The 25,382-nt window shown below is 33.4% G+C and overlaps 1 pseudogene; it reads left to right on the forward strand.

Annotated features, from left to right (window-relative positions):
- Positions 1-25,382, forward strand: part of LOC129234138 (nephrin-like) — a 356,279-nt pseudogene that overhangs the window by 181,905 nt on the left and 148,992 nt on the right.

Raw genomic sequence — 25,382 nt, forward strand, 5'->3', positions numbered from 1 at the left:
ACGTTGTTAAAATCCTGATGTATTTTATCCTTAAAACAGATGATGTGCATTGTTTCTAGTCACTTTTATTTTATCGTTTCCTTGAACTGAAAACATTTTATCTTTTAACAATACATTTTTTATTCAGCTGGAAAACTCGGAGATTATTTTTCTAATTTTATACGCAGTTATTGTCCTGATTCTTTCGGAAGTTGAAAGAGTCGACTTTTCCGAGGGGCTGTCATCAAAATTGTATTTTTGTTTTCTCGTGGGGGAAAATTCTTTAGATTTTGCATCAGAAAAATGTAAAATTGATAAATTATTGTTTGTTTTAAATTAATTTAGTATTAGTTTAGAGTAAAAAAATCGTTCAAAGTTTTTTTGCTGCATATAGTGTTATAAAAATATAATTTTGTGTTTTTGTAGTAAGGTCTCTCCAAATGTACTGTTTCTTTAGCTTTATTTCCTTCGTAAAATTTTGAGTTCATAATCGTCCTTTGTAAAACTAGAAAAACTGAACTTTATGGCTATATAAGTGCACTTATGGGCAAATCTTTTTAAATCTTTGAATGAAAATTTTTAAAGCATCATATGTAGTAGTTTAATTCATTATGCCGGTGTATTTTTGCAAATGTTGAAGATTTTCAAAAGGGTTTAGGTGGCAACCATTTTGCTTTTATTCGTAGTAGAAACATTTTTTCGCTTAGAGTTTAGAAGCATTTTATATTGCTATGTTTTTAGGTGAAATAAGTGAGAAAAACTTGTGTCGAATTGTTACGTAAAAAAATATATACGTACTACTTCACATACTTTACATTTAGAGGCAACGAATATTTTTAGAGAAATAATGCTTAAGAAATTAAAACTCTCCCGGAAGATTTAGATAGGAACCTTAAGCGACTAATATACTGGGATACTGGAGGGAGGTATTCTCAACTTGGACTAGAGCTTTTGTTACGAAAGACGACACAATTGAAAATTCCCATTTAGCCTCTAAAAGTGAAGAAATACTGAAAGGCGTTTTTTTCCTTCTAACTTGGAGGATAGACATTCAGACGACAAAAGAAATGGGTTGAAATATTACAATTAGCTTTTAAAGATGCAGACAGACAGAAGGGCGGTTTTCTCAACTTAAAGAATAGCCTTTTAAACTGAAGAACGCGTTAACTGAAATTACATACATGCATTCAGCTTCTCAAGGTCCAATGAGAAAGGGCGATCCTCAAAACCTGTATATGACCGAGAATGCTCACAATTCGTGACCAACTGCTATGCAAGACCACATTCAAGACCACAATTACAACGTTAATGGTATTATCTAGTTTGTATAAAATATTGGCTAGCCAGATTGTGTTGTAAAGCAGCACGTGTTGTAAAGCTTAGTATTTCTTCTTAGTCTGTTTGATTTTTAGAGATTCAGCAGCTTGCCACAATGCTCCTCCCCCCTTGTATAGAAACAAAAGGCTGAAGAACTATTTTTTATCTTCTCTGTTATACATCAAGCATTTTAAGCACAATTTAAGGTCTTGTCCAAAAACTGCGGAATTCTTTTCTGTAATTTACTGTAATTTCTTAGATCTACTGTGATATGTTGCCTTTTTTGGAGAGGGAGCTTTATATATACACTATTATTTTATACCACAATAATCAACAAATAAATGCAACATGAAAATCATTTGTGCGTATTATTATTTTTAAGAATAAACTAGTCAAAAGACGTTTCGAGTAAAGCCGTGATTTTCTTCAACATTTTTTTTTATGGGATACTGTTGTCAGCGTTGAGCGATATATTTCCAAATTTTGTTTATCAATGTGAAAACAATTATAAGCAAGTTTATTATTAGGGGTTTAAAAAACTATTCATTATTTAAAATAGATGCGACCCGCCTTTAAAACAACTGCATCACTGCTAAGAAATAATAACGTCTTACACATAAAGAAATAAAGTTTCACAGATCATGCCTTGTCGATATTGATTTGGCGTTTGCTTGTTTCTCAGGAAGCCTTATTTCTATGAGTTATCAGATGTTACTGTTCTGTTCGAAACTTTTTTTTTACGTTTATACTATACTTTGACCCATTTTATCAAGTAAGCAAAAGGTACTTTTAAAGTAGCCTTTCGAAGATAAATGCATATCCGGTATTTTCTTTTCACCAGTTTTCTACAAATAAGTAGAACAAGAAATAAAAATCCTTTGTCCGGGAATCCGTAAAAAATTATTAATCAGAGTAATGTAAGGGATTTTTAGTAAACAATTTTACAAAACTATTTTTAAGAATCATTTCTTAGGAGAGAAAAATATATTTCAATATCAAACTCAATATATTTCGAAATACTTCAAATGAAAAAAGCTGTTTTTTAATAATTTAATGTACTTTTTTACCTTCCTCGAAGATATTCAGTATACAAAAACATATTTTTGCGTCAACGTTATTTTTTCCACTGTTGTATCACTAAAATATTTGAGAAGAAGAATTGAAAAAAATGTGGAATGTCGAAAAAATAAACACATTTTTCACACATAGGTGCACAAACGTAATGTTGAAGATATTACGGGACCTAAAATCCCTGGTCACGTGCAGATTACATTTACGATGGCTCTTGATAATTCTATCGATCGTTGGCAGCATCCTTTTACGGATCTAGATGGCTTTACTGGATGCTTTCAATGTACTTAGAATCTTTTTTGTACTTTCTAATCGATGTTCAACGTAACAAGAAGATTTCGCGTAATTGCACAACGTACTTCGGATAATTCCACTTTTCTCATTCCGTAAATTAGAAAGATTTCTCCACACATATTTTTTATGAAATAAAAATATAATTTTATATACAGCGTGTAGTCGTTTAACATGCAAGACCATTTTTTTCGCAACTGGTAAACTATTTCGCAACTGCAATTGCAAAAATGGGTAAAATAAGATGCACATTTAAGACATGAAATGTTTGAATCGATAAATAGGGAAAACATACAAAACCTAACTTTTAATACGATCCTAGGTCTCTTAAGTTTTCTTTAAAGAACTAATCTCCACTGTAAAATATTTCCAACACGAAGTATTTGACATTAGTATATCAAATATTCACCGAGGTAGGAAAATCAGCTTTTTTTTATCTACACCACTTTACACTCGCAGTCAATAACAACTTTCAGGGGGAATTATAACGGCTAAGGTCGTTTTAAAATTATATGTGGGTGAAGAGAATTTTTCAAACTGTACGAGCTTTTGTAGTGCGTTTTTACGGATCATAGCATTCCATGTGTATCAGTGCCTTTTGAATTTAGGTACTTAATTCAGTAGGTTTTTATTATTATTATTATTATTCTTTGTTTCGCAAATTGCAAAATGTCTTGTCAATGATAAATTCTATTATTTACAGTTCCTGCAGCATCTGCAAACGTTACACTTCATCCAGAAGAACCAAGAGTAGGGGATAATGTAAGTAGTTTAAATTTACGCTTAGCGTTGTCTTCTAAAGAGACTTCTTTATTGTTATTTGGGTAATATTAAACGAGGAAACATCAAGTATTTATCTAGTTCATTTCGCTGACTAGTCAAGTTTCCCATCTGGCTAAATATATTCAGTTGAACGCATTTTCATTTAATATGCTCATTTAAACGGACTGTATTTGTATAGTGGATAAGGTCTGAGGATGTTTGAACACATTTTCACTTTTTATAAGTCTCCTAGAAATTTTCTGAAGATACAGGCACGCTTTAATTACATTTATCACACTTTTTATTAAAAATCACAGAAAATAGTTTTAAAACCGGCAAAAAGTCACTAAGTGCTAAGTTAGTAAGATTGGCAGAAATTAAATATCCACCAGAAATTAGGAAACTAAATAAATTCATAGGAGTTAAATTCAAAATAGGGAATAATTCAAAAGAATGTATCGAGTATATTATAATATACAGTGCAGTCACATTAATGTGACCATCTGTCAAAAATCACACCTTTCGCAGAGCGGACTGCTGCGAGACGTGCAGGAAGAGAGTCACTTAGGTACCTGAAGGTGTTCTCTGGGATGTTGAGCCATGCCGACTCTAATGCCGTGGCCAGCTGCGCTAAATTACGCAGTTGAGGATCCATGGCGCGAACAACTGGATCGAGATGGTCCCACAGATGCTCGATTGGGTTTAAGTCAGGTGAGTTTGCTGGCCAGGGGAGGACGGTAAACTCATCCTGGTGCTCTTCGAACCACGCACGTACACTGGCAGCTGTATGGTACCTCGCATTGTCCTGCTGGAAGATGCCATCATCCTGAGGAAAAACAATGCGCATGTAGGGGTGGACATGGTCCGCAAGGACAGATGCGTACTTGTGTTGATCCATCGGGCCTTCCACAATGATCAGTGAACCCAAAGAATGCCAGGAATACATTCCCCAGACCATAATGCTCCCGCCTCCAGCTTGGACCGTTCCGGCAATGGTTGCAGGGTGGTTCCTTTCAGAGGTTTCACGCCTTATACGCCTACGTCCATCTGTCCGATAGAGCAGAAAACGCGATTCATCTGAAAACGCTACCTGTCGCCACTCAGTGGACGTCCAGCTGCTGTACTGGCGTGCAAATTCTAGCCTTCGTCGTCGATGAACAGCAGTCAGCATAGGTGCACGAACCAGGCGTCTGCTTCGGAGGCCCAGACGCAGCCTTGTTTGCTGAATAGTAGTTTGGGAGACACTTTTGGTAGCCCTTTAGTTCATTTTGGTGGTCAGTTGCTCAACGGTAGCCCGTCTATTTGCCCGAACGCATCTCCGCAACCGTCGTTCGCCTCTGTCATCTATGGCCCTTGGTGCACCACATTTGCCACGTCGCTGATTTTGGACAGTCCTATTTTGCCATGCACGGTACACTTTTACCACGGCGGCACGCGAACAGTTCACAAACTCAGCCGTTTCGGAAATGCTTCCACCCTTGGCTCGAAAGCCAATGATCATGCCCTTTTGGACGTCGGATAAATCGCTTCTTTTCTGCATTACGCCAACGATTGAAATGTTTTTTGAAGCCCTCACACACCCTTTATATACGCTCAACTGCACTGTGCTGCCACCTGCCTTCTGTGATTGGTTATTTAACTCTGACGTGGAAAGTACGTGGTGGTCATATTAATGTGACTGGATTGTGTATATATATTTTTATGTATGTACTTGTAGGCATCATGTTTGGCAAAAAATATGCAAACAATTTGAAGGTTAATTTTATGACTTAAAAAACGGTCCTTCATTTGTGATCTGAGATACTATTTTGAATAAAACATGTGAAATTGTCCGTGGAAATAAAAATGAAAAACAAAAGGCTGAAATACGAAGAAAAATCAAGACAAGATTTTCAACCCTTACGAGAATTCAGCTTCATTAGGGAAAGCATCCGAAAAAGATCAAAGTTAAGAAGGGCTGAATACGAAGAAAAATCAAGACAAGATTTTCAACCCTTACGAGAATTCAGCTTCATTAGGGAAAGCATCCGAAAAAGATCCAAAGTTAAGAAGGGCTGAATACTATGTCCTACTAAATTTCGCTAATAGTTTCAGACAACGCGGCAAATAAAGTCATATGTGGATATCCCCATGAAAGTCTAATATATGTATTTAAAACCAGCCAGACTGCAGTTTTGAATTGCATAAAGTGTTTATGTGACATAAAAATGAATGTGAGAAATCCGATTAAAAGATTTAGGATTTATGTTCCAATATTTTTCATACAATTAATATTACTCCGGAAAATATTACCTTTTTAGTGAGAGAAATTTATTCCACATCGTGAATTCATTTTCTGGTAGTTTCCTTATAGTGTATACCTAGAACAACTTCTTTAAGATATATAAATCTCGTTGAACACTGAAACTTGTTTTATATGAAATTTTGGTGAAAAAAGGAAGCAATGTATTTTTATGAAAAGAAATGCCTTCATTTTTTAAAGTCACCTTCTATGCTCATAAACTAAACTCATTAATTTCTTTCAAAAACATGGGTGACAATTATCTTTTCGATATAGTATATACTTTGTTTATTCATTTTTTTTTAAATATTTTTTTCACATAAATACATTTATTACGGAACAATTTTTTTCCTAAAAGATTTTTCGCAGCAAAACTTGTAAAAAAATGGTAAAGTTTTTGTATTTTAAATAATAATTATCTCAGTTGCGTAAAAATAATGATTTTATTCTGTCAAGTTCTACTTTAAGTACACTAGCTTAATTACGCTGCCATGAGATGGCAGCCTCTACTATTTATTTATTTTTTTTCGGGGGGGGGGCGGGAGGAGATATGCTATCCGACATAAGTTTCATGGCACAAAGATGCAAATATGCTTATTTGGTTTCAGATGAAAATAAAGTGTTTTTTACGAATGAACTAACTTTTAATTTCAACAGTTGATTAACGTTTGTAGAAAAATCAAAAGCGCGCTTTTTTAAATATCTCTAAATTCAATTTTTGGAGATACTGTTATTACCCTGCCCAACGCAGTAAGATCCTTAGTTCTAAAAAAACAGCATGATTAATTTCTCAATCTTAGCTGAACAAAATAATAGAAACAATAACAATAATTAAAATAATAGTACGACAAAGTTTCAAGGATTAAGAAAAGCTAAAATTACTTGGGATTGTACCATGCAGGCATTTGAGGGTCAAATGAACTATTTATACAGGGTTTTGACATAGTCTCGAACAAATAAAGAACACCTATTTGAAAAAAAAATGTTTCAGATTTATATATCCTTTTTCACTAGCGGTACAAGATTAGCTAAAGGCATGTAAATGGCGTTAAAATGGATAAATGAAAATGGCGTCTTTGGAGGAAAAAAATCCAAGTGCACAAGGGTGATTTTGAGGGTCAACCCTCCCCCCCCCCATAGGGTGAGTTCTAAAGCGAGTTTACATCTATATAAAGCATGGTTCCAAATATCCCTCGGCGATTAGAAGATAAGTTTTGTCTGCGTAGTGCCTAGCGTGAAGTTGAAAACCGTCTAAATCTTATCAGAACTACGAAAGGTGCATCCGCGGAAGTGAACACCGTAGGTTTCGCACCCACTTTTTGAAATAGAAGTTAAAACAAAAAAAAAAAGAAGAAAAGAAAAAGAATTAATTTGAATTTTGTCATCTTGAATTCATATTATGTTTTTCGCAGTCACGAGTGTGTGTGTAGGCGTATGTGTTTGTGTGAGTGGGGTATGTGTGTTTGTGTGTAGGGGGTATGTGTATGTGTGTGTTGGCATGTTTGTTTGTGTCTGTCTGCAGGCATGAGTATATGGGTAGCTGTGTGTATGAGTGTTTGTGTGCGTGGGGGCGTGGTATGTGTATGTGTGTAGGCATATGTGTTTGTGTCTGTGTGCAGGCATGAATGTGTGGGTAGTTGTGTGTATATGTGTGTATGTGTAGGTGTCTGTATGTATGCGTGTGTGTATGTTTGTGTGTGTGTTTGTGTATGTGTGTGTGTGTGTTTGTGTATGTGTGTGTATGTTTTTGTGTATGTGTTTGTGTGTGTGTATGTGTTTGTGTGTGTGTGTGCGCGCGTGTGTGTAAGATATGGATGCAACATGGAGACGGCTTTCGCTAGAGGAGCAGCATCGTAAGGCGACCGGTCGATGGTGACGATGCAGAGGGTGCTGGCGGGAAAATAAAATGATAGGACATCAAAACAGTCAAATGAAAGCAATAAGCAAGCTCAAAAAAAATCTGATGTGTTTTAAAATGAACTTTCCTTACCAATGTTAGACTTTATAAACACCCGATACATTTGTGTTAAGTTGGGGAATGTGGGGCTAAGCGAAATAGCGGGGAAAAGTGGAAGAAATGGTGAAATATTTACTCTGCTTTTAGTACCACTTACTTAGTGGTATTTTAACTATGCAGTAACACATGTAGTCTATTCCAGTCAAGAAAAAATTACCGCAAAACATCAAAGAATATGATAATACAAGCAATTTTCATAAATTGATACTCATGTTCTCATATTTTGATTAAAAAAATATTTTTGTTGTTATCTATATATATATATATATATATATATATATATTAAGCAGACGGTGTTTCTTTGTTTCTTTCTTTGTTTCTTTGTACCCGATGGCTATAAGCCCCCATAGCACCTACAGATTTGAAATTTGGCACTAAATTCGAACGTACCCCGGAGGTCTGCACCTCGATACCCGAATTCTAAATTTCTAATTAGTTTTTTCATAATTAACTAATTAAGCTGAAATTTCACATCTTTTGCCTGATTAGGGGGGTTAGAAATCCCCCCAACCCCTAACATTATATGTCGTTGGAACAAGATGATGTTTATTTCATTTCTCTCAATTAATTCGCAACTCCAGCGCTCGAATACGCTACCTTGCGGTGATTTATAAAACTGCCGGGAAAACTAAAACATTGCCACGTTGCGTTCCACGTATGTCTGCTGACATAAGCACAGGCAGTTTGTTCTGAGTATTTATTAATGCAATCGATGTGTCTTAGTTTGCTTTCAGCTACGGAAATTAATTCGTCCCTTAGTAGTATTCTCGAGCTTCTCAAAATAATGTTAGTTTTCATTATTTCCTTCTAAAATATGAGTTGATTGAGAAATGGTGAAAGCGAAAATTCTGGATTAACAAACTTGGATAACGTTATACAAGGTAAAATATTTTATTGTTTTGTATGAATTTGTACTAACCATATTTGTACTAACCCATTTGTTGAACTAACCATATTTTACAGCACCATTTAGTTGGAATGGACAGTATGCAAAATATTTTCTTGAATATGTTATCGTAGAACAAAATGAAAAATGTTTAACCGAGAAAGAATTTACTATTGTGCGAGCAAAGTAGCCTTGGCGAGATTTCGCTTTTTTAGTTAAACCATTTTTAATTTTTATCATGAGTGGAATAAAATGGCAGTAAGATTACAGAATTCGATAAGTAAAAAGAAATAATGGTCAATCAACTGAAAAGAAAACTACCACCATATATCCGTGAGAATTTTGCTGATGATTTGCATAACATGACATAATTAAATCGTAACTCAGAAATTAGAAAAATCGAAACAAAAAAATTTTAAATTAACCGATTCGGGAATTCGAGAGAAATAACTCAGCTACAAATGCAAAACAATAAACGCTAGCCAAGCAAGGCAAAAAAGTATATCTTCTTTCGATAATAATTTGTAATGTCATATTGAATTTTCTAGCATTAATTGTAATTCTTGTCAGGCCACAATTATTATTTAGTTTTATCGAGAATTGATAAATATCGAATTCAACATCGTGGAAATAGCTGCTTAGAACTACGAACTACGTAGTTTGCATTAATCTTTGACGTTTAGTAATGCTTCTTGAATTCTCATTTCTTTCTACGTGGGCCAGAATATCCACAAGACTTTGAAAATTAATATAAAAAGAATAAAGCGAAAAAATCATGCATACGAACAAAAATCACAACACTTTTTGCATTTTGTTCGTTTCCATATGCGTTTGTTTTAGTTTTTTCGTCCGACATTAGACAGTAACTGCAGTGCCCTCTATAGTTCGTTGGAGTTGCGAATTAGAACAGGAGATATAAGCCATTTTAATTGCGAGCGTAATTGAGCCAATTTTCAAGGCTAAACTCTACTTTTGTTTCGGCAGTGACGTTATCATCGGTATACGGTTGCGTTCGAATAGTAGAACCGGTGAATTCTTAATTTGGTTTTTGCGCCGTTGTCATTTTTGTTAAATTCATTGTGCGAATGTCAATTCGCAACTCGAACGAGCTATAGGGGGCACTGAAGTCACCGTCTAATGGCGGACTTAAAAACTAAAACAAACGCACATGGTAACGAAGAAAATGCTAAAAGTGTTGTTATTTTTGTTCGTACGTATGATTTTTTCGCTTTATTCTTTTTAAATTAATTTTCAAAGTCTTGTGGATATTCTGGCCCACGTAGAAAGAAATGAGAATTCAAGAAGCATTACTTAACGTCAAAGAATAATGCAAACTACGTAGTTCGTAGTTCTAAGCAGCTATTTCCACGATGTTGAATTCGATATTTATCAATTCTTGATAAAACTAAATAATAATTTTGGCCTGACAAGAATAACAATTAATGCTAGAAAATTCAATATGACATTACAAATTGTTATCGAAAGAAGATGATACTTTTTTGCCTTGCTTGGCTAGCGCTTATTGTTTTCCATTTGTAGCTGAGTTATTTCTCTCGAATTCCCGAATCGGTTACTTTAAAAATTTTCTGTTTCGATTTTTCTAATTTCTGAGTTACGATTTAATTGTGTCATGTTATGCGAATCATCAACAAAATTCTCACGGATATATGGTGGTAGTTTTCTTTTCAGTTGATTGACCATTATTTCTTTTCACTTATCGAATTCTGTAATCTTACTACCATTTTATTCCACTCATGATAAAAATTAAAAATGGTTTAACTAAAAACGCGAAATCTCGCCAAGGCTACTTTGCTCGCACTATACTAAAACTATAACCCTAAACAAATTTGGCGAAACCTTTCAGCTGAGAATAAAAGGAATAAAGTAAATTCTTTCTCGGTTAAACATTTTTCATTTTGTTCTACGATAATATAGTCAAGAAAATATTTTGCATACTGTCCATTCCAACTAAATGCTGCTGTAAAATATGGTAAGTTTAATTAATTTAAGATTAAAAAAAAAACCCAAATTCTTACAAATTCATACAAAACAATAAAATTTTTTACCTTGTATAACGTTATCCAAATTTGTTAATCCAGAATTTTCGCTTTCACCAATTATTAAGGAAATAATGAAAACTAACATTATTTTGAGAAGCTCGAGAATACTACTAAGGGACGAATTAAATTCTGTAGCTGAAAGCAAACTAAGACACATCGATTGCGTTAATAAATACTCAGAACAAACTGCCTGTGTTTACGTCAACAGACACACGTGGAACGCAACGTGGCAATGTTTTAGTTTCTTTTGCAGTTTTGTAAATCGCCGCAAGGTAGCGTATTCGAGCGCTGGAGTTCCGAATTCATTTTCTTTTTAATTTAAAAGTCGCTTGGCGAATTTTGCGATAAACAGTGTACTTGCGGATTATTTGTTTATTTCGCAAAATATTTTATATTTCAAAGGATTGCATTTAGGTTTTCAAAGGATGTCTACGAATTTTAGTTAAAAAACATGATTATTGATTATTTGACATCAGACGGGGGGGGGGAGGATTTTCTTTTTTTTTTTTTAATTCTAGAGGGTTTTTTTTTCTTTTCTCAGACGATAGCTTTTCTATAGTTAAATTTTTCATACGGGGTGCGGGATTGCCTTTTTGTCCTAGATGTACCTAGATTTTTAATCGCAATTTCTTACCGCCGTAGGCGTCAAACTTGGCGTAAAAACAGGGGGAGGGGAGTTGAGTTTTCTATTCAACGGACTTCCTTTAAATTCTTATCAGGGGCATCGCCGTGCGGGCACAGCTAGTTACATCATAAAGTGATTGTTACTAATATTTTAAATATTAATTGAGACCAACTAATATTCAATGAAGTATTTTTTTAAATTTAATATTAACTTTATTTGCATTTTAAATACTTTATACGATTAGTCAAGTGCATGAGGGCAAAGTTGATGGAGCAAAGTAAAATAATTCAATTCAATCTTTTATGAAATCACTTAAGTACTCATTGATTAAATATTCAATGCACATACTTTCATTGAATATTTCCCTTATTTATTGATTCATTCACTTATTTTCTAATTCATTTACTATCTTATTCACTCATTTATCTTTTCCCATATATTACCTTATTTATTTATTTATTCGTTTATTGTTTTCTTTCCTTTTCATTAATTCATAAATTCTTTTCTTGACTCATTTATCTGCTTAAAAATATCTTTAACAATTCAATAGAAAATATTTCATTTTAAAAATTCTCTATTTTTCACTTTGCTCCACGAAAAAACAAAAATTCAAGTGAAAATTTTCCATCTTTTTTGGAGATAGAAAATTATTAACAAAAATAAAATATAATGTTTCAATGCAAGTTTTGTCACAAAATATATTGTTCTTTCTTTGTGTACTCTAATTTTCTGAACAAATATTTCACTTGTTCATTTTGAAAAAAAGTTAGTGATCTTAACCATTTTTTTTTCACTTTGCCCCACATTCCTCTACTAAGGGGATATAAAGACGTTTGTATGAGCTTATGCATGGTGTTTCATACTGAAGGAACTGTGATCGTTTTAATTATTGTATACTGAGAGTGTTGCTCCCATTTCCTGAGAATTAAAAAAAATAAGCCCTGAAGACGTTGTTTTTAACTGGATCTGCTTAACAGAACAATGTAAAGATGTTTTACACACCACGATAACTAAAGCGAAAAGTAAGACTATGTACCTGAATCTGCTTCACCTTCCTGCAATACTGGTGACTAAAGATCCTATGCTTCGGAGTGCCTATGCTGTGTTTATTATCAAATTTCGTTCGAAAATGATTTTTAATGACTATAAATAACGATGGTTTGCTGTATTCCAAAACACTTCCCGAGAGACTCCCATCTAGTTAGTCACCAAGTGATAGGAACAGGGGTCCCTCGGGGGTGGTGTGTTCCAAAACACAGAGACTTTCTCTTTTTTATCGAGCGCGGACGGAACCATTCTGGTTAACAGTGCCCTAGAGTCGAATTCTTAACTAGGAAAAGATTCCAGGTTTTTATATGAAACTTGCATAACTAATTCTTCAAAATAAATTTGTTTCGTCTAAATAAATCAAGCACATAATTTTTACTATGCAATTGTTTTTATTTCATTCAACCAGCATTTAAGGTAAACTAAATTTTAAATCATTTAAATCATTATATAATGTTTCCAAGCCTGTTCATGGATTTTCTTAATTATCATTTTAATTAGTCATTTTAGTTCAAGTATGAGTTCCAAACAGAGAATCCAAGCATTCATCTTAATATATCAGCACCACTACAGCTAACTAAAATCCTCCCGTGCATCAATTTCGCTGAGCACGACACATTCATTCCGTAATCTGAGTTGTAACAAGGTTTTAGAAAGGGATTAAGAGTATCTAGTCGGTATTGTTTACAGTTGAGAATAAATATTTTGGATGGTCGCGTTAAGTACGATACGAAAGCTAAAATGGTACTTGTGGAACTTACAAAAGTTTATTTTCACTGTTATTACGTGGTTGGACTTCTAAAATATATAGAGTGAAATTTTTAAAATATTTTATCCAGTTCGAAAATAAAAGCGTGTTGTAATGAAATATTCTAATATATATTTAATGAATAAAATTATAGCATTTATACTTTTTCAAATTTTACATTTGTAAACAAATAAATCATGTATAAAAACCCTTAGCTAAAGTTTAAATTGCAGCATCATTGTTAGCATCATTGTTACTAATAAATCTGGCTAAAAATAATGGAAAATAAAGTCTCCTAATATAGGGTATCTATTGATTTTGTTCATTACAACTGTCAGTTACAATTTGTCATGCTGATTCTATATAAATCCGCCCGATACAGAATCAGCATCATTTTCATATTCACTCCCCACTTCAGCATTCTTCTAAATTCGTCCAGTTCTGAAAAAGAGTTAATCAACGCATACTGAGAGCTTTCGCATATTGCGCACCTCGGCAATCTTACTATTATGAACAATCACATATATTTTTTTTTTATGCTTGAAATAAAATGATGCTGAAAGCCGTCTCTCTGTGGCCTTTTAAGAGCGATTTTTTTTTTTTTGTGTGCCGTATAAAAAAATTTCAATCAAATTAGAACACAATTTACGGAATAATCAGTAAAATGAGGGCGAGTTTGTGTCTTCAATCGATGAAAATGATTTTGATTCAGATTACCACAAGAAGTTTGCGTGTTGTCGGACTACGAAGGATAATGATTATGCCGTTTAAAAAGTTTTGTACTTCCGGTCGTTGTAGGAAGCATGCAAGAGAGAGAGAGAGAGCTACTTTAGGTTAGACGACCCTGCCCTTTTAGCTTTAATCCTACATTTAGGAAGATTAAATTCATGCACAGACATAGTAAATGCTTGATTTTTTAAGGGGGTCCGGAAGCGAATTTAGAAACACAACCGCGTACGCAGGTCGCACAGATGGCGCTACGATCAACTGGCGAGGAGAAACGTTCGGGAAGGGATTCATCGCCAACTTTCGAGCCGGAAGCGCAAGTCGCGATTGCCGCTTAAATTTCTAACTTTTTTACTAATTTTTTTTCTATTTTACTAATGACTTCATTTACGAATGTTTGCTGCAGGATAGAAATGGACTTATATTACCTAATAGTACATAACTTAATTTTATAGATAGGCATGAATTAGCTAAAATTGCTTTAGGTCCCAAATGTCCAGCCCCTAATTTTTTCTTGGCTTAATTGAAACATCATATCCGAGATGGAACTTGAAAATGTCATATTAGACAGTGAATTCAATGAAATCAGTGACACTCTTGACTATCAAGAAATCAAAAACGAAATACAGGCTCCCTCTACTAGTTCTCAAATTATTAATGCCTCAGCTGAAGATAAGCAGTTATTTGTTGACGAATTAAAAAGACTAGTGTCATATGAAAATATTGACATACAAAGTTGGCTATTTGATAAATATCAAAGCGGGAACATAACTGAATCAAAAATTAAATTTAATTAGTAAAGTTTTTCCACCCAGACGGAAAGGTAGAAAAATGAAACTTCAATCTATTTCAAGAAGTGCAATGCCCAAAGGGTCAAACAGAATCCCCGCAGGGAGACAGACCCTTTAATTGCAAAGCACAATATAAAGCCAAAAGAAATCGTAATCTAACTCAAAAAATAAATTTTAATAGAGCTAATGCAAAAAGCCATAGCATTTTGTATTATTATTATTATTTTTTAATAAAAGCATGTAGTAATACAATTATTTGTTTCTCCCTTTTAGTAATTTTGCAAAACACTTGCTTGTGCACCGAAAATAACATTTTTCAAACCTTTTTTTTTCCTTTTAGAACTACAGATCATAATAAAAACAAAAATACACATGTGTTATGACTTAAAACGTAAACAAATATATCCACTATAATATATCCACTATAATATTAAAATCTGTTCGCGTCCGTCTGTCTGTCTGTCTGTCTGTCTGAAGATCGATCTTCTCGAGAACCACTGCGCATCGGGAGTCAAACAAGATACCGATCAATTCGAAATTTTCCAAAGAAAACAATAGGAACAATCTCATAATTGTACGACTTTAATTAGCGGAGATATTAATTAAAACGTTAATTAACATAATGCTATTCAGGAATTTTTATTTCTTTCCTGTTGCCATTTTGCATATGGGTGAGCAAATAAAATTCTAATAATTGTGTCAAAAGAGATTTTTTTGGCTGCTGTCCAAATCTTAAAACAACGTTTCCATCTAGAATTTATTTTTAATTAGTTTAAAATTGGTTGCTCTATTCGGACATTTATCGTCTGTCCTTTCTTTTTTTTTCACATTCAACGTTCTTAACTCCTTTCAGCATATGAAAAATGTTTCTTTAGTAATGTTAATTGATTGAAGTGTAAGTTTATCATTCACCGGCTTCATATTTGGGTACATTTAGGATGTGTGACTAATTATGTTTATTTTGTTGGACTTTTTTCCGTCACATGGGTGAGTTTTCGAATTGTAATAAATCTCTTTTTCCTTCCTGTGTCGATTTTTGCAATACAGTTTGTATCGTTAAAAGAACACGTTAAATTAAGATTGTTTGGATTTCTTTAAGTGAAACAGAGTTGAACAAAAAAGATTGTTTTTCAGGATTTTAACTAAAGCTTAATTGGAATCTGATGGCATGATATTAAATTAATGCTTATTGGTATTTAATAAGTCTTGGTGCTTTAGTTTCACGTAATCAACAAAAAAGTGAGTGTCATTTTATGTAAAAAGCTGATTGTAATTGTACATAAATATTTCAGATATATTCTATCAGATTTAATTCAGTTTAAAGTGAGCACATATTATAGTTGAGAATGCATATATTTTCATCTTTTGAGCTAATTGAAAATACTCATAACTTCTATTATTGATAAATATGATTAACGTTAAAGAGGTTTTTGCCAAAAATATGCTCTACTGGTGTTTTGCAAACCTTGCATTACGCATAATTATTTACTCCTTAGCGATTTAGAAACTGATGTCAGAATAATACAAAAACATCAATTGAACAGCTCTTTCATTTTTTAAGTAGCCCGTGCAACGCCAGGCACGCAGGCTAGTCTCAATATATAAAAATCAATGTCCTGAGATAACATATATATATATATATATATATATATATATATATATCAACGCACAGCCGAAACCGCTAAAGCTTCAGACTTGAAATTTGGCAGGCATGTCCACATGATTACAAAAGTGACCACTAAAAAAGGATTTTTCGAAATCTCAAATAGTTCGGGTGAAATTAATTAAAACCCCTTAATTTCTGCGATATTAAAAATCTGTCATTGAAATTCAAATCCCTTATTTTCGAAGGCTTTCCTCCATTCAAATCATTATTCAGTACTTCATCTCAACTTTTGGTCGATAGCGAACTATAAATTTGATATTGTTTTTGTTTCTCACGTGATTCTTCGAGGCTTTTCTCAAGTCGAATCATAATGTTTCTGTCTTTTGCTTTTATTTTTTCAAAAATAGAAACGAAGTTTTTAAGAACATCATCACAGGCGGACTATCCTTTTGAATTTAGAAGAGTGCAGTTTCCTGTTAAATTTTGCTTTGCAATAACCATTAATAAGTCACAAGGACAGACATTAAAAGTAGCAGGGATCGATTTAAGAGAAGACTTTTTTTCACACGACCAATGTTATGTAGCTTGCTCCAAAGCCAGTTCATCAAGCAGTTTAATAATTTTAGCACCAGAAAAAAAAAAAAAAAAAAACTAAAAATGTTGTATACAAAGAAGTTCAAGCTTAAACATAGGTATAACAATAAAATGTAAATGACCTCTGTTTGCAAAGATAATCAATACTTTAAAAGGATCGTTAATAACAGTAAAAGATCGATTAAGGACAAAGACATATATATATATAAGGAGTCCAGGGTCCCCGGGATCCTCCCCAAATTAGAAAAAGGTATAGGTAATAAGTAATTATTATAGGGGATTTTCGAAACTAGGTGCACCAAGCACTGTTAACCTTTGCTAATTCCATTACCCGAGCAATGCCGGGTGCGGGAATGTTAGTTAAATACAAAAGGCAAGCAAGGTAAGAATAATTTTCTAAATCATAATTAATATTTAGTAAAATCACTTTTTAATAATCATGCAAGATATATGAAGCATTTAAATCTTTTGTATGCAATTATTACAAGGATTTCAATTAAAAATTCAATGGAATTATAAAATTAGCATATAAATTAAACAACACATTTCTCCCTCTAATTAAATAATCACTTCATTTTTAATACATTCTAAACAGTTATTTTTCCTTCCTCTCTTAGAACCATTTTGTATGAGATAAAAGGAAGATTGTTTCAAGTGTAAATTCTACTTGCAGTAGGTTTCTAATTGATATCTATTATTTGAGAGTAGAGAAGTTAAAAAAAGAACTATTTCATCTCAGATGCACAGAAGGAAAGAATGGGATCCTCATATCATAGGATGCAAGAAACAACTTGCTAATTTTGTTCAAGGTTAACTGCTAATGATTTTTGTGTGTATACACCCTCGTCTATGATTTTTAAAGACAATGAACACTAATTTGGGGACCTGTTCTACTTATGCTAAAATAATAAAGTGTTTTAATATTTATGTATCGATGCAACCGAATCAAATTTAGGGTTATAGTACCTGTACCTCTGAGCCAGACTAGCGTTAGTCCATTTTCGTTACTTTTCAGGAGAGAGCAAAAACGTTTGTCTGAGACATAGAAAGAATGGGGCTTGCGCTCTTTTAACGCAGCTAAATATTTGTGAAGGAATATCTTTCATAGAATAAGGATCTCATATGTTGACACGGAATGATATTCTACATTCAATGCAGTAATAAAGTGAAGATTGAAAATTTTTAGACTCATGTTAGTCTGGCTCTGAGGTGTAAAGTTACGATACAAGATATACGACATACAAGGTGATCAAAGAATATAGAAAAGTTTTGAAAAGGGTCAGACGGGCATATATAACAGCATCACAGTCCAGATATGCCATATGAAAGAGATAGCGGGCGACATTGTGTAGGACAGTTAAAACACGAAGGGTTTTTGTTGCTGTGGATTCATAGAGCATGCTGTACTATAGTATAAACATCTCTTTACTGTTCAATAGAATGCAATCTGCATCAGCATAAACAACATGTTCTGCACTTCTTTAGCAGCATTATAGCACTAGATGCTTTGTAAAATCTCGATGCAGACAGCTTCTCAGTATATTTCTTCGACTACCCAGCAAAGCAGCCTCTACAAATTTCAGCCTGTGCCTGCACACCACAGAAAAATGCAAGGGAGAGGTACATCCCCACTGGCACTGGTAAATTTTTAATATTCAAAAAAGTTCAAAAAAGGCCTTTTTAGGCTATCTTTGATGCTAACAGAAGGGAGATTACCAAGATGTGTAGTAAAGGATACGTAATGAAATCAATCACCCCTCCCTAAAAACATTTGTCCTTGCAACATGATTTTTATTGTGCAGTGTTCTCAGTGCTCGTGCTCGTTTCAAGCGCCCCCTTTTTTTCACTTCACACTTCATTCAAAACTTCGAGATAAAAGAATATTCGAATAATAAGTTTTGAGTTATCGAGACTGTATATGATATTCTTACAGCCCATTTCTAACCTTGGTGACGATGTTCATTTTATTTACTGTCACTATGTTTGGTCATTGTCCTATCAAAGTTACTCAAAGTCGAGTCTCGATAACTCGCAGTTATAACTCGAATATACCAGGGGTGCCTACCTAGGGCGGGGATAGGGGTGGTCATGGCGCAGAGTGTGACATTGAAGTTTTTAGGGGGTGGGGGCTGTTTTGAGGGGTAGTTTGGTAGTTTTCACTTTTTTTGGGGCATCTTCCCGATATTTAGGGGGAGTGCGCCCTTGCTCTTAGGGGATGGGCACCCCTGAATATATCTTCACCTCAAACTTTTCACTGGGCCCCAAACTCTTGAGAATACTGTAGGAACCTCTTATAACTTGAGCTACCAATAACTCGAAGCTTTCTACCGGTCCCTTGAGACTTCAAGTTATCGAGATTTGACTTTACTTAAAAATTACACACACGAAGAAACAGTAAAAAAGAAAGCAGTTAAAAATACAACTAAGGGTTTTAATTGAATCATTTGAGGCTGTTGCTGAAATGTATACGATATACATAACCAGTTGAGTATCTTTAAAGTCTAATGAAGTATGTCTACAAACTAGATTAAGATTTTCTTTCTATCTTTCTTTTTTGTTGACACCTCAATTATACTTCAATTGCTGAAAATTCTACTTTCAGTTGACACTTTAAACGAATAAAATCGCTACTTTTGATAAACCAAGCAATAATCAGTAATTAAATTAATGAAATATCTGCAAATAATTATTTATAGCATATACATGCAGTTCAAAACGTGGTTTTGAAGAATTAATTTCTAATATTAAGCAATTTCCAGTTTAAAAACTGAAAAATTCTTGATTTTCATCGCAAAGGCAATCCAACCCAGAACTTTCAGATGCAAAGAAGAAATTCCCGAAAGAATATTACAATGTCAATAAAGATATGTCTGCAGGTTAAAAAAAAAGCAAATGTTTGTTGCAAAATAACTCATTTTGACACCACATCCATTCAAACGGTTTTAAAGAATTAATTTCTAATGTTTTGTAATTTTCAGTTGAACAAATTGAAACATTCTTAAGTTTCATCTCAACGACAGTCCAACACAGAACTTTCAGATGCAAAGAATAAATTCACAAAAGAATATTTCAGAAATACGAAGTCAATAAAGTTTTTTTCGTAGGTTAAAAAACATCAAAGTTTGTAGCAAAACAACCGATTTTGACCACACACACATGCGAATCACATAATCAACGAAATACCAGCAACAAAGGTAAATAAACAGACATGACAATCATTGCGCACGCGCAAGTACATTAAAAGCGATATCGCTTCCTTGGCGTATTTACGCGAGGAGTCGAACCGCGCCAAATGAAATGCGATCGTAGCGCCATCTGTACGATCTGCGTACGCGGTCGTGTTTCTAAATTCGCGGTCCGGAACACAAAAATCGACAAATTTCGCATTTTTTTAAATTTTTTTTATCGTGTCCGTCTTTTGCTGCTTAAAAGGATTTAATCTTGTTTGTACCTTAACTAGATCGAAAGATATAATTATTTTCGTTGCATGCATTTATTTAATATTATATTTAACTTTAAAACGTCAAACGCGTTTTTCTGTCTGGTGCAAATTTTCCCAATTTTTTTGCATTCAAACTATTATAAGTCCAGAAATGATAAAGATAAAGTATTGAAATTTGAAGCATATCTTTTTCAAACAGTTTACTTTAATATTTACTAGGCAAATTTGAAAAAAAGCATTACTTCAAAAAATATGATTTGTTTAAAAAAAGTAGGAAAGTGCGGGGGGGGGGGAAGGCTGATTGAGCAATTTTAGTTGAACAATTTTTTACTTGAGCGGTTATAGCTCCTCAACAGTAAGTCTCAATCGATTGTTTTGCAACCTGATGGATTAGTAATGTATCCCTTTTCAAAAGTGTCCATAGTAACTTGTTGCTAATAACATACGTTTAAAAGCTACAGCTGTCGGAATGGAAAAAGTCAAACTTGCTCAACGTACCCCATAGATGGGGTACGTTGAGCAAGGATATGGGGCAAGTTGAGCGCTTGTAATGTCTAGCTAAACCATATGATAAATGCTAACTAGAGACGAAATAAAATTTCTGTTTGACAATCAACTCTTTATTTACAGTCTTTTAGTGACAAATAAACAAAACTTAAAGTATTTTTATTTCGAATTAACTGAAATGGTTTTGGTTTTCAGATGGATACTTTCGGATTCGTTTTAAAAACTTCGTAAGGCAATTTTTTCTGGCCATCTTGTTTGAAGTTCAGGCGGATGGAATTTTAATGCTATTTTTAACAGCACACTCGTAAGCAAGGAGACGAACGTCTTTTGGGGAATTTTCATAATAGATTGATGCCATTTGTAACAAGTATTTTTTTCTATAGAATCCTCTTGTTGCGAAGAAAAATCTTTCCTCGGATTTCCATAACCCATGGATGAATCAACACCTTTATTATTGTGTTGCGGCATTCACAGTTTTTCCCTCATCATTAACAGCCTTTTCAGCATCATTCAAGTCGTCAGTAGTGTAAGATCATCGTGTAGTTTACTTTTTATTAGTTCGCATCCTAACAAAAGCAAAAAATATATTGCTATTTTTGTTTTAAGTCGCGGGGGTCAGTTGAGCAATACTTGCTCAACTTACCCCAAACCAAAGTCTTAAAAAAAAGTGAGATTACGAAAAAATGGTATAAATTACACCCAGTATCTCTATACATAGCAAAAGTACAGTAAATTTATTAAAGAATAAAACTTGCCTGACAGAAAACAGATAACTTTGGACTAATACCGACGAAAACTTGAGCTTTTAACCTTTTGTCACAAAATAATAATAATAATAATAATAATAATAATAATATGCACCCCTACTTCACTCATTTGTCGAGCTGCAGTTGAAGATTGCGCGATAGGTTCCCTTCCCATAACCCTTTCTTTCCGCGATTTGATGCTTACTCGTGTGGCGAATAGTTTCCGAGTGCCCCTATGCTCAACTAGCCCCACTCTACCCTATCCTTGAATTTTCGATTTTTTTAAAACTTTTTTATATTTTTTATTGAATTAATATGTTTTGAATCGCCGAATAAAAATTAAAGCTTGTGTATTTGTGCACATTTTTTTGAAAACAATTTGAAAATAAACCAAGAATATTTTGAGTTTTAGCGATTTAAAGCAACCCCATTTTTAAAAAAAATTGATAAAATTTTAATTAAAACTTTTTAAAAATATTTATGCTATGATTTTGTTTATTATATAAATGGTGAATCAGTTGAAAAAATTTCAAAACTCTAAATTGTTTTTTTTTTGAGCAATCACGATTGCTTATTGTTCTCATTTGACAGTCCTTGACGTTGTGGTTCCTTTTTCAGCTTGGACCAGCAGCACCACCGCTCACCGGCGCGGCGGCGGCACGGCTGCTCTGGTCCTGAGCACTGTCCCCCGTAATCCACTTCTGCTGAGTGGTGGCGTCCATATCCTACACACGCATGCTCATACACCCTCGCCTACACGCGCGCGCCTTTACACATATACACAGGCCTACGTGCGCACACTTAAGCCTGCTCTAATGCAATAACTAATACGAGTAGGGTCTTGTCGCAACTCGTGATTGCGAAAAACATAATTTGAATTCAAAGTTTCAGAATCCAAATTAGAGTTGATTGGAGGAAGAGGGTCACAGTTTTGTTTTTTCAAAATGTGTCCCGGATCCCCTTAACTTAATTTTTGTTTGATATGTTTCTATTAACTGAAATAAATCTTTAGGTACAAAATGATTAGAAGAGCAATTGAAAAATTGTGTTCTTTATTAAATTACTAACTAACATTTCAAGATGCAAAACAATTTTCAAAATTAAAAAATAAAAACAATATCAATGAAATTGTATTTTCATACTTGCATTTAAAAGTGTCATCTATTATATTTATTATTTTTTTTTTTTTTGCCATTATTAATAAAAATGGGAAAAAACAGCAAATTTTTTTCAGTCATTTTAAAAGCAGTATTTTTTTCGTCAATAATTAAAACCAACTGATATCCCAGAACTTTTTTAATTCGCCAGAAAATATGAATGCATTTGTTTTCATGTCTATTTCGTGATACAAATGAAAAAATAATAAGATAATTTAACACAAAATTTAATGAGTCTGATTTACTAAATGCCAACATCATTTTTCTACTTTTTAACATCTCTTTTTTTTTCAAGTTAATCTCTTCATTGGTTAAAATAATTATTCTAGAACAATACATTGCTTTTAAGCGAAAAAAGTAAATAAATAAATTTTGTAATCTTTGACTGCTAGACAAACTACTTAACTACTTAAAAATCAAAGTTGTGTGTTAGGAAAAATAAGCAAGCTGGTATTTAAGAAAGAATATAACTATGTAAGCGCGTAAACGCAAAGAAAAATACAATTTAAAATGCTTCCAACAATAAATTCAAATTAAATAATACAATTTTTTTTTTCTAAAATGCAGTAAATTTAAAATACTTTCTTCTATTTAAAAGAAAAATACGATTTAAAACTCGAATATGTTGCTTTCAAACTAAAGGGTTCTGCATGCTATATACCGACAGCCCGGTTATCCCAGTACGACATTCAGAGACTCAGCAGTTTCTGGATGGGATAACCAGGACCAGGATAACGGTACATTGCATGTAAGCCCTGACTTACGGGAGGTATCTTACTGCTCAAATTGTTGTGGTTATAATAAACCAAAAAAAACGATAGTAGGAAGCATTTCTGCAAAAAAAAAAAAAAAAAAAAAAAACACTATGCATCAGCAATTATATAAGGCAGTGGAGAAGCAAAGGGATGTAGGTGACAAAATTAAACATTTGTAGATAACCAGTACAAATGATAGGTGAACCTCTCCTCTGTCTTGGGGCAAGATATAGTACTAGTATCCCTGGCAGGTGCTGTTATACAGCGTGATATAGAAAAGCTTTTCAGTCAAAACCTACCAAAAACCTTATCTTTAAACGCGATTTAATCAAAACTTGAAAATGTGCACTTGCATCCCTTTACTTCTCACTGCTTCATTTATCAAATCTAAAATTATTTTGAGAAAATTTTGTTGCCTCGTTACATTACCAACGGATATTTTCGACGCTCTCCTTTATCTCCCAAACAATCAAAGTCATTTTTTTTTTTAATTTGTGAACACAAAGTTATTAAAAACGTTATAGTTTTTAAAAAAGTTATTTTACTTCTCTTTTAGTCAATAGATAAGGGGTGCCTAGGTATTTTTAAATTAAATTCGCATTGAGATTTAGGTTTTGTTTTTTAGATTCGCGTTTCATCAAAAAACTTCAAGGAAAAACTTTTTTTTTTAATTTGTTTCTTACATTAAAAACAATACGATTTTTTCTGTTTGCTGTTTTTATTTCAAAATTCATCCTAATTTAAGAACAAACTAAACTCATTATTGATGTGCACATAAGTCAGTTGAACGGGAAACGAATATTTATTCTCGTTGATCTCTTTTCCTCTGCATTTTCGTATGCATCATACTTTTTAGCTTCCTCCTGACAAGTCCGATGTAACGAAGGAATACTACTTACTTTTTACAATTTTTGGTATTTGAGCATTAATATTCCATTGATGCTTTAAACTCAGTTTGAATCTTAAATGATGAACTTATTATAAGAATTGGTTCATAAACGATACCATAATCAGCTCATAACAGTTTAAAAAAAAAAAAAAACCCCTGTGGCACGACAGCCCGTGAGGGCCAAGGTCTACTGTGCCCAGCTCAGTTTTCCTGCGCAGGACTCTGGGCAGATGTGCCGGTAAGGTAATCAGCCTAACGCGGAACCCCCAGCGTTTGGTTCCCAAGCACGTTTAGTACCCATTATATAGACCCACTGAAGGGATGAACGGCTGAGTCAACCATGTCTAACCCGGGAATTGAGCCCGGACCTGTGGCACGGTAGCGCGAAGCTCTACTATAGAGCTACTGGTATTCCATAACAGTAAACGCTATAAATTTTACATTGTAACTGAAAGATAATTTCAGCTTTATCGCATAGTTTAGCAAATATACTCGATAAATTATGTTCCATACAATCGATATTTTCCCACAGAGAACGAAATGGTAAGGAAATAAACTTCAATAAACAACAAATATTGGAGAATACAGTATAAGATATACAGAATTCTTTAACTAAGATTTTGAACTTAAGCAAATGACGTTTGAGTCTTTTCACTAATCTTCAATATTTTTTTGTAAGTGTAGCATTATTTTTAATGTTATATCTAACAAGATTACTTAAGTTTCGTTATTTTATTAACCTGCAAGGAAATAGTCAATGTTCTGAATTACCTTACGATTCCATATTCTGCACTCAGCACATTAAACATTAAAATAATTTCTTTTCTTGTTTATTGATTTCGATTTGACAACATACTCAAGATATTGCCTATCTGGCTATATACAGCTAGAACTTAATTTATTTAAATGGATGTATTTTTTTTCCTTTTTCGAATAACGTTCCTCCTATGTATTTTATTGTCTCTTTCAATTACTATCAATTACTAAAAGGAAATCCCTAATGGAAATCAATTTTGCGAAAAACTACAGTACATTCTGAATTTTGAACATAACCGTTTATTATACTCTTGTTGTGTTTAATAAAA

The sequence above is a fragment of the Uloborus diversus genome, chromosome 1 (genome assembly GCF_026930045.1).
Source record: "Uloborus diversus isolate 005 chromosome 1, Udiv.v.3.1, whole genome shotgun sequence".
In the NCBI taxonomy this organism is placed as follows: Eukaryota; Metazoa; Arthropoda; class Arachnida; order Araneae; family Uloboridae; genus Uloborus; species Uloborus diversus.